The following is an 8,688-nucleotide window of genomic DNA, read 5'->3' as shown; positions in this document are numbered from 1 at the left end:
AGTATACTTGTCAGGTAATATCACAATTGAGGAGGTAGCAAAGCTGGGATGTTCAGAGACTGGAAAATAGACAGGTTTTTCATAGATTGAGACGATCTGGGTACATGGTGAGACCGGGAGAGCTGTAATTAGTTAACAAATTGCTTGACAGGCAAGTAGTTGAACGGTTGCGGGCGAGAATATGCTGAAGAGCACAAAGAAAAGACAAAAATGTAGACATGGACTATAAACTCCACAAGATAGCAAGTCGTGTCAACTCGTGTATGAATGCATAAAAAACTTTAAATGAACCAATGAAGACTCATGATGATAATGAATTAGAGGTGACTTACGGACAGATCCATTCTCGAGGATATTTCTCGCTCATAACTTAATCAAAACTCATACAGCATTGTCTTTATACAATGACTTCTGTATCAAAACCAGGGTTTGTCCTTACTGTAATATTAACACAAATCCTTCTCTATAAAGAATTGCCATAAAGCTAATATTTCTTCTGCCTTCTCATATCAATTTCTGATTTCCTGTTGTTCACATAATTATCCAAATTTTTATTTCTTCAACTGTCTTACCACATGATATAATGCTGAACTATCATCTCACCCTCATGCTAAGATTCTGTATCTAGAGGACTTCAATAGTTACTCAATTCCATCCACGATAATTTGGTAAGAAATGAGATGCTTCCATGATCTAGCATACTACATCTTTTCTTTACTTCAGACCCCTGTAACTATTTGCATCAATTTTCTTTCCCTCTCGGACCTTCTGATTACTCTTTTGTTTGTTTGTTTGTTTGTTTGTATGGTGTTTTTACGCTGCATGGAACCAGTGGTTATTCAGCAACGGGACCAACGGCTTTACGTGACTTCCGAACCACGTCGAGAGTGAACTTCTATCACCAGAAATACACATCTCTCACTCCTCAATGGAATGGCCGAGAATCGAACTCGCGACCACCGAGCTGGGACGCCACCACCATACCAACCACGCCACAAAAGGAGCTTGATTACTCTTTTTAATTCAGTGCTTCAACCTTCAGATTCAGAATACTAGCTGGTGACTGCAACAAATAATTACTGTTCTGAGCCACCTTGGCGCAATCTCTTCCTTTACTCCTCGTAACAGAATTAGCCACCGTTTGGTTGTATGGAGTTTTTACGTTGCATAGAACCAGTGGTCATTCAGCAACGGGACCGACGGCTTTACGTGTCTTCCGAACCACGTCGAGAGTGAACTTCTATCACCAGAAATACAAATCTCTAACCCCTTAGTGGAATGCCCAAGAATCGAACTCGCGACCACCGGAGATGGCTATCGGCTCGATTCAAAGTAACGTAAACATATTTGTTCTGTTGCTGAAACAGTTTCTTTGCTGCTATGCGAGACATTGTACAAAAAAGATCTTAATTTTGCTTATATTCCATGATTGGGTGTATTTTGGTTTCACTTGTACTGAAAGTCCATCAGTAGCAATCATTTACTTGAAGACACGTCATTTCTAAAAGACTCAAGACCTTATTGTTCATTTTTCCTTGCTACCTTCCTAATCGAATTAGATGATACTATATAAAATGTTGGCATTACCAAAGTCAATCGTTCAGTCCCTGCAATAACGTTACATGTACGAAATATTATAGGGACCTTGAAATAATTAAAGATACGTACTTATACAAATCATCTTATGATAACTGTTATGCCAAAAAAAATCCTTGTAAAGCATTGGTTATGTTCCAAGTGTGACTTACCAATCCAGATGGCTCACCTGTAAATGGCTACTTTCATCTGCTTGGGGTCAAAAGACAGAACAAGAGGGAACTGGTCAGTCGCCCTATTGCTGTGTCCTGAAGCCTTGTATGGGTGTCTCTCTGAGTTGATGGTAAGCAACTCTAGTTTTGCTTTGACTCTTCAAGTAATGGATTATTTGGTTTCTATACATCATCTTTGTAAATCACTGGAGAGTATCCTGTCCTGTATATGTTTCTTTTGCTTGGAATTCTAAATATAGTATAGGCAGTCCTCAGGTTAAATCAGGGGTTCCGTTTCTGCCATTGTAAGTATTACAGATATTACCTGGTAAAAGTGACCAGTGGTTTCTTTGTATACACATTAAAAACACCTGAAAAAGGCCATGAAGCTTTCCAAGCACTAGAGAAGACCTCTAAAAGACTCAATACCACACACCTAGTCTTTACATATTTATAATTTACTTGTTGCATTGTAATTTGAGCTTTTAAATCATATACAGAGTATTGCAAGCATTCATGGTATACATAAACATTGCTTAGCTCCATACAAAGCTGTGAGAGCAACTGATGACTAACTCTTGAATGAGAGCGGTTTGCAAAACTGACCGTCATCCTCCCTTAGCATAGATTCACCTTGACAGTTACCATCCTTCTTTGTAATAGCTCACCTTTTGGAACAAGCAGTTTCTCATTTCACATATAACCTCCTATAGACGTTCCACAATACATGTGATTAAATTTAAAATCAAAACAAGTGAGCTGCAAAATTGCACACTGAAAACAAACCAAGGTAAAACCATACTCTAATGATAGAACATAGGATTTCTGGGTTCAATTCCCCGCTCTGCCAATGCAGAATCAGAGGAATTTACTTCTGATGATAAAATTCATTTCTCGAAGTGGTTCGGATCCCACAATAAGCTGCAGGCCCCGTTGCTAAATGACCAATTGGTTCCTAACCACATAAAAATATCTCATGCATCGGGCCAGCCCTAGGAGAGCTGTTAATCAGCTCAGTGGTCTGGTATAACTAAGATATACTTAACTTTTCAAGTGACATTACTGTACATCTGCTATTTTTGATGATAAAAGAGCCTCACAAATATGCCAAGATTTCTAATATCATTAGAAGGTAAAACGAACAGTTTTAGTTCTACAAAACAGCAACATTGAGATTAAAGACAATACTGTAATATTAACAGCAAGTACCCAATTTACCAAAATTATTACGTTGATTATCATGCGTGCAGAGAACTGGACTTCACACTGAGTCAACAAAGAAAAAGTTGATATACTCCAGTATGTAAGCATGTTGATATAAGCCTCACCAATAAAAATTATCAGAATTAATGTTGGACCCAATGGCTAAAATTTAAGCTAATAGATGAAATACTGGAAAGAGATACAAGAACTGTTGTCTGTATATGAATGTAAAACTTGTGTGAACACTGTAGGTGTAGGGGCTTCAATGGGTAAGGACGATCAGGAGAGACTACAAATGAAAATAGGGTGCAATTCATTACTTTTAGGCTTCAAATACTTTGATAATGGGAGTTACTTTTTCCAACAAACGGACATCCATATAGTACACACCCAGCTATCTCCAGATGGCATTCACAGAAACCATGTAGAAAAAGAACACTCAGGAATATTATGAACTATGAAGAGCAGATATCAGCAGTGATCACTAACTCATCATTGCCACATTATAACTGAAATTAAGAGCACCCTACATAAAAGTTGACAAATACTGTGTGTAGGTTTGATACAGTAAAGTTTCTTGAATATGAAAATCAAGGAGATTTTAGAAACAATGTCAAAACAGATTTGCCGTTCTAGAAACCATACCTGAGAATGGACCTGACAACCAAGTGGAAAAGTACTGGGACATGGAGTTACAAGACAGAAATCGTAGATATTAGATAAGACATGGGATACAAAAAATAAACAAAAACAGAAAGTACAAGCAGAAAAATTTCATGAAAAGGGTAAAAACCACAAGTGGAACATGCTACATACTCAAGCCCAGATACTGAAGTTAAATGAAGATCAAAGAGAGATATAAGAAAATATTAAGAAAAACAGATTGCTGACAACAGTACATACAGCATTAGGGTAGCCCACAGAATTATTAATGAAATATCCATGAATGAAGGGAAAGAGAAAAATGCCTGTCACAAGAAGGTATGGGTAAATAATATCAGAAGAATTAGGACAAAACTAACTGGGACATTTTTGTGAGGTCATGAACATGAGATTATTAAACTTAGAAGAAAAACCCCCAGTCATGATGGAATCACTGGAGATTATTTTAACTGAAAACGAAATGATACCTTTATATTAACTTGAATATTTTACAGAATGGAATAACAAAAGTGTGATGGCTTGAAACTGGAATTCATAATTGACAGAATGTGATAACTACAGAGGCACTTACATAGGTTGTAATGAAAAATAAAGCATTTGAAAGAATACACAAAACAATCCTTTGGAAGGTTTTCTGTCACTACCTATGGCATTCCTGTTAAATGGGTAAAATCTAACAAACTATACATGGAAAAAGTATATGCAAATTTCATGCTGATTGGGCCTTGTCATGTGCAATAAATATTGGGGTGGTAAAAGGGAATGTTATTCCACCTTTGCTGTTTGCCCTTCTCAAGGATTTTCAGAAGTGGAAGAGAAGAATTAGACTGGAATGCAGATAATACGTATTGTTTTAATTAATCAGCAAAACACCACAAGAATTACAGACCTTACACAAAAGATTCCACATTATCTGATATATGGTACTCAAAACAAAAAGAGAGGTAAAACGGACCAAGAATGCGCAAAAGGATGATATAACATTAGATGGAATCAACATCAATGAGGTCGAATCTTTCAAATATTTAGGAACCATGATAACCAGTAAAGGTTCTCTTGCGCTGGAATTTAGCAAGGCTACAAAAGGGCAAACCAATTAATGGACAGGCTGAAAAAGATTTAAAAGTCAAATAAGACTGAAATAGCATACAGAAGTAAGATTATACAAGTTTACTACAATTCTTATTGCTGTAGGGACATGAATATTCGAGAGAATGACAAACTACACTACAGTAGTATATGTATCTAGGAGATTTTGAATTTTTTTTAGAATAAAACTTAAAAGAATATTAGGTATTGCTTTATGGCAGGATAGATAAAAATGATACTCAGTGAAATTATGGAAATTCCAATACCTAAATCAGATAATGATGAAAATGTGATGGAGAGGGCATGCACAGCCCCTGGGGAGAATAGTATGTGACAGTGTCAGCTGGGGCTTCAGTGGGCACCAGAAGAGTTGGAAGACTTCCACCTACTTTGATACAACCTAATGATGAGTACATTAATGGAAAATAAAAGATAAATGGCATAATTTCAGAGAGGTTCCTTGCATTATTTAGCTTTGGCGGCAACGATATTGAATATTTACCAATAGTATTTTACAATTTCATCTCCGAGTTCCTTATTCAAAAAAAAAAAAAAAAAGTCAGGCCTTAAAATCCTTGGACTTGTTACCAAACTTAACTGAAATTGTGGCGACCTCTATGATTGCAAACATTTTAACATTCATTTAATCTCTAACAAAATTCATTCTGAATATTCAGCTGTAAGCATTCTGTATCAGTAAATCCTTTACATCATCAATGTTCAACCCAGGGGTTTATCAGAATATAATTCCTCGACCACAAACTACTAACATTCCAAACAGCATGAAGCAGAGGGACTTGAGCACCTCTCAAACATGCCAAAAAGAGTGACCATCTTAATTACTCCTGCCCTCTGTCTAGAAATCCTAAAGCCAATTCCACACGGACTCTGCTCGATGTGACGTCAGAAGCGGGAAGTCAGAACTTTTACCACTGTATCTGCTCTTCTGACGACACATCGAGCGAAGTTCGACCGTGGACGGGGCCTAAAGGCCTGTCCACACGATCGGGCCTGATCGGCGGACTTCCCCTCTAACGGGCACACTTGACGGGCAAACCGTCAAATTGCCCGATAGGTCTTGTAGCAAAATCACCATGGTGGTGCCCGATGGCTTGAGCTTCGACCCTGGCAGACGTACGTTAACCATACACATTTCTTTTACCGAGCCATTCTTTGCACCATATTCTCTTCTTTTTCATCACACAAAGCAATTATCATGCTACACTATCTTCTTCTTTGCGGTAGGCACCATGTTTATCGTACCGCACTGAACACGCTACTGGCATCGTCGGGCACGCCCACCTCTCCATCGCCTCACCCGTGTGGACAACATTCACGGATGTCTGCCAGATTTGCCCGTCAACACTGGAGCACGCCGATCAGGCCCGGTCGTGTGGACAGACCTTTATACATACCATGGAACTGTGTGATTTCAGCACTTACTATGATAACTTCCAAACTTAATGCCTCTGATGCACTTTCAAATCACTATCCACCTATTTTTAGGGTCTGAAGATTAGTGATACTGAACTCCACTTCTAACCAGTTACCACATTGCTTTAACTATGTCCAGAATATTGGTGACTGGAGAGCATCTTACAAGGAGGATGACATTATGACAATCATTTACTCCCTTGTTATGAAACCCACAAGATTTATCATCCTCATCCTTTTGAAAGTCAGCACTATCCTCTTGAAAGCCAGCACTTATCCAAACTGGTTATCCTTGCGGCTGAATTCACAAACAAAAAGAAGTTGGATATGTAATTCTTTCCAGCAACCCTTCAGCTCTAGCTGTACCACTAATTTCAACTTCTCAAATGTTCCCTTTATCTTATATTTTCAATATTAAAACCTTTAGGCACTAGAGTTCTAGAATATGGCTACTAATCAAGTCATAGCTATGCACTTTGATGTGAACTATGGTAGATGCTTTTGACAAATCAAATGACACCTTGGTTTAGGGGCTGGATTAAAGTTTTGGTAACAGTTACAACAAAAAATATCATTCAAGTGTGCATTAGCCAAGCAAGGCCATTACAGTTGTTATGCAAGATTATTAAAGTGTCAAGTAGCTTTTCACAACAGGAACAAAACACTGAGGAAACACTGGGTAGTGTTGGGTAAATGCAACCAAATATTCTTTTGGGCATCTTGCACCACCACCACCACCAAATGGTAGGTTTTCAGTTAATCTAGTCTTCCCCTCCGGCACTAAAAATTCTCTCCATGTGGCATTAGCAGTAGCTCTCCATGGCAGTAGAGTTGAAATAATGAAACTGTGGAGCTGATCTCATTCCTACATTACAATTTTCCTACAAATGCCAGGATTTCAAAAAACTTTTATCTCCTTGGGTAATGTACTGTCAACATAAGGCTTCGTTCAGTCCCCATTTCACCACCTTTCAACTTCGAAACAACACATGTCAATCTGGATGACTTCAGTCCACTGCTACATGCAAATGCAAATACTGAATCACAACATATAATTTTCCATAAATATGCAGTTCATACTTGAGCTTCATTAAAGGGATGAGGTTTCTTATTCAGATTCCCCTTTACTCAGATGGCACAAAATGTCAAGAGAACCTCAACCAAGAACCAACAAATTGAATTGGTTTTAACTTTTATCCAGATCATATGGCAAGAATGGGGCCGCTTCAAAAAAGCAGGAACCTTATTTCCCATAGGCATGGATGCCATATCCTTTTTGCAGGCTGTTTCAAGCAGTTATACTAAAAGGATTAGACAACAGTCCGATTATTATAAGGATTAGTTTACCAAGACCTCTTGACAAGTCTGACGAGAGACTTGAGGCCACCAAAAAATATTTTTGGTAAGAGAACCACAATTACCTTATAACAAAGCACATGGCTGAGAGAATCACAAGAGGATACCATACGTTCACTTCAGGCAATTTTCTTGGCTTAACAGGGTCTCAAAAAAAGTCCATTACAGAAAGGCCCAAAACCTGCACATTTTGTTCTAGATTAAGCCAGCCTTGTGATGGGACAGGATCTTACTTCTGGGCAGCCCATAAATTACCCTGTTGAAAGTTGAACCCTACCAAATATTAACTCAAGTATTGCCCCTAGTTCACTCAAGATATAAAACTTTGTAATGTTCAACTAATTCTCTGGACAAAAATAAATTTCATTTACAACAATCCAGTGATTAATCAATTGTTGGTTGAAATAGGTAGTACCAAGCTTTCTTAGTAACATAACGTCAGTGAGGCGGTCAGTATCTCGCAATTCTACAATAACAGTATCTGCTGGTTAAAACATTCATACACCACACCTTTCATGTGAACAAAGTCGTCATTCTGTAACTCAGATACCTTAGAAAAAGGATGACATTTGAGTAAAATCTAATTGCTTGTGTGTTTGCTTGCTTACTTTTTGTGTGATTTATATGTTGCATGGAACCAGTGGTTATTCAGCATCGGGACCATCAGCTTTATGCAACTTCCGAACCAGGTCGAGAGTGAAACTTCTATCACCAGAAATACACCTCTCACTCCTCAATGGAATGCCCGAAGATTGAACTCGCCGCCAACAAGGTGGCAGGCCAAGACCATACCGATCATGCCACTGAGGCATCTAAAATGTTTGCTTGCATGGTTAAGATTTTCTTTGCAAGCTTTATTGCATCCAGGCTACAAGTATGTCACAACATATGAAATGTCTGTACAAAACAATGGCCATTTTCGGCCGAGGTCGAGGTCCAGAAAATCTTTAATGTAAATGGGCATTACCTGATCTCCAAAGGGACTTGTGGACATGAAAAGATCCACACCTTTTTAACCACAGCTGGCAAGTCTTGCAGTAAAATCCACCAGCAGCACAATATACCCACCATAATTATCCAGACCTGAGCTCAATTAAGGTTCTTCTCAGGCTGGTTTTCATGAATACTGAAAAATACACCCAACAAACCATTCTAAATTTGTAACATCTGAAAGTCTTTGGACATTTATTCAGCA

Source organism: Macrobrachium nipponense, chromosome 24, assembly GCF_015104395.2.
Source record: "Macrobrachium nipponense isolate FS-2020 chromosome 24, ASM1510439v2, whole genome shotgun sequence".
Lineage (NCBI taxonomy): Eukaryota > Metazoa > Arthropoda > Malacostraca > Decapoda > Palaemonidae > Macrobrachium > Macrobrachium nipponense.
This window is presented reverse-complemented; position numbering follows the sequence as displayed.